The sequence below is a fragment of the Orycteropus afer genome, unplaced genomic scaffold (assembly GCF_000298275.1).
Source record: "Orycteropus afer afer isolate SDZICR_OR568_19922 unplaced genomic scaffold, OryAfe1.0 scaffold00043, whole genome shotgun sequence".
In the NCBI taxonomy this organism is placed as follows: Eukaryota; Metazoa; Chordata; class Mammalia; order Tubulidentata; family Orycteropodidae; genus Orycteropus; species Orycteropus afer.
The window spans coordinates 4,671,633-4,674,639 of record NW_006921630.1 but is presented as its reverse complement, the minus strand read 5'-3'; positions in this window follow the sequence as shown (position 1 = coordinate 4,674,639).

The window sequence follows — 3,007 nt, the reverse complement described above, 5'->3', positions numbered from 1 at the left end:
GTCCCACACCCACCCCCCTTCCTCCGCAGCCCCGACTGTTGGTACCGTCCTAGCGTAACGCCTTCCCCGCAACCAATCCAAGGGCTCACTCAGCGCTGCCCCGCTCCCGCCCTCTGGTGGGCGGGTCCTGCCGAACGCGCTCTGGACGGCCCCCTTTAACCCTTTCTATCCCTAGGTGGGACTCACTTAACTCTGTCAGCGCCAGCTCACATACCTTTCTGCTACTTTTTCCGCTACCTCGCCCAGTTTACATAAACTCGCTTCTCACTTCTCTCTTGCCTGACTCTTTCGTTCTCGCGCTTCTTAGGCAGGAGGGCAGCCAGGCAGCCGGTCATCTCTTCTGGAGAGTTGAACTATACCAGGCCACCTTCTATTTGTGAGAAGAAATGTCCCTTCTCTTGTCCTTTGATTTGCCTGGACTTCTGCCTTGATGTTCTCCTATCTAAGTGTATCCCTCTTTCCCCAAAGAGGCCAGCCAGACTTCTACACAAATCTGATGGCGTAGTGCCTATGGCATTTGACAGCTAACCAGAAGGTTGGAGGTTCAAACCCACCAGCCACTCCTCAGAAGCAAGACTGGGCAATCTACTTCTGTTGTGATATTGCCTGGGAAACCCAAGGCGGGGTCTCTATGAGTTGGTTCCCACCCAATGGCAGTGAGTTTTGGTTTGGTTTTTTTGGTTTGGGTCCAGAGCACAGCTCTTTGCTGCGTGCTTTTAGTAGCATTTAACAAAATTGTAATCAGTTTATTACGTATTATTATTTAATGGCAGTCTCTTGCGCTGAAAAGGAGCTCTGGTATCACAGTGCCTAAGGCATCTGACTGCTAGCTAGAAGGTTGGTGGTTCAAACCCACCAGCCACTCCTCAGAAGCAAGACTGGGCAATCTACTTCCATAAAGATGCCTCGGAAACCCAATGGGGGTCGCTATGAGTTGGAATCGACTGGGCGGCAGTGGGTTTGGTTTTGGGTTTCTTGCACTAAAACTATATGCATGTAAGCCCCATTAATGGCAGGGTAGTTGTGTCTGGGTCTCCAATGCCCAGCACCTTGTAGATTCCCAGTAAATGGTTTGAATAAAAGATTCTCCTTCTTCCTGAGTTCTTTCCACTGACTCCATACAGAGCATCTGCTTACTGTAAAATGCATTCATTCATTCATTCACCATCTACTAATTTACTTGGACTGAGTGTGCATGACCCTGAAATATTTTAATGCACATTTCTCCATGGGATAAGATATCTGATGGGGGAAAGATCCAGCTGATTCTTCCTTCAGACTACATAGTTCATTTAAGCAGCAAGGTGTACTGGAAAGACCTCCTTCTTACTGATTGAATGGTATTGGACATGTCACTTAATCTCTCTGAGCATCTGTTTCCTTATCAGGAAAATGGGAGTTAATCATAGTATCTATTCCAGAGTTGTTATCAGGATTAAATTAGGAAATATATGGAAAAAGTGTTTTGCAAATTTCATATAACATTAGTTTTTGATTCATGTATGTATTTACTATCAATGGATCCTAGAAAAAGAATTGTGTTTAACACCCACCCCAGACAGTCTACCTAAGAAGGCAGCCCATCAGCAGGAAGCATTAATCACTGCAAGGAGTGTACAGTCATGTACAGAAAGAAGCCTTTTTCTGAATGTGCACCCATTCTTCACTTACCAACATGGTTAGGTTCCAAAGATTAAATCTTTATGCAAAAATCATTGTTACGTGAAAATAGAGGATGACCATATCAGATCACAAAATGGAGGATGACTACATCATTACATAACTGCCAAATTACATAATTACATACCTGCCAAACCACTGATAATCATGGCTTAGCCAAGCTGACATGTAACCTTAACCATCACAGCCAGCTTTACTCTCACTTTGTACCTCGGTGTTTATTACTGCCATACGTATGTTGTTAATGCATGAAATAGTGGGATAGTAGATTTTTTATTATTGTCGTAAATGTGAAATGTTGGATAAGGAGATAGTCCATAAGTGAAGAGTAGGTATACTTGAAAAGGATTGAGAGTCTTTTCTGATCATGGACTATACAATACTTGGGAAAATGAGCTGTATGGTAATGACAATCTAGTTTTTATCTCTACACAGGGACATTGGTTTGCTTGCATACATCTAATTCCCCCTGAACCTTCTTCAGTGCATTTGAAGATCATAAAGCAAAAGGGCAAATCAACAGTTCCTCTAAGACCTTTACCCACAAGAGCTCTCCTTGTCTGAAACTCTCCAACTGTCACTGCTCATAAGACCAGCTCATCCCGCACCCTCAGCTTCCCAGACAAATGAGCACTCTGTCTCTAAGGACTTTCAGAGAGGGAGGGAGGCTCATGGTCTCTGCAGGCTACGCAGTCCAATGCTTACTTTCACATCCATCAAACCCTTCTATCCATTCTACATGCTGCAAGACAGACACCCTTCCTCCTCTCTGTCCTCAGAAAAGGAGAACCAAGGGCCTTTGGTCAAAGCCTTTCAGACAGCAAGGTTGTTCTGTCCCCCAGTTTTCTCTTCACCAGGCCACGTTACCTAGCCTCTTAGTGAATGTGCCTCACTCTCTACAACTTTAGTTTCTCCTCTCTCCTCCTGATACTAAAACCAAAACCAAACCCATGGTTACTGAGTTGGTTCCAACTCATAGCAACCCAATAGGACAGAGTAGAAGTGCCCTATAGTTTTTTCAAAGCTCAAAATCTTTATGGAAAATCACTGCCGTCGTGTTGTAAGAGGGATCATTCCCTGGAAAAGAATATGATGCTTGGTTAAGTCGAGGGTCAGCAAAGACAGGGAAGACCCTCAATAGCAAGGATTGTGAGGATGGTGTAGGACTGGGTAGTGTTTTGTTCTATTGTACACAGGATCACTATGAGTCAGAGCTGACTTGATGGCACCAAATAACAACAATAAATCTTTTTGGAAGCAGACTGCTACATCTTTGTCCTGTGAAGCGGATGGTGGGTTTGAACCACAAATTTTGGTTAGCAGCTGA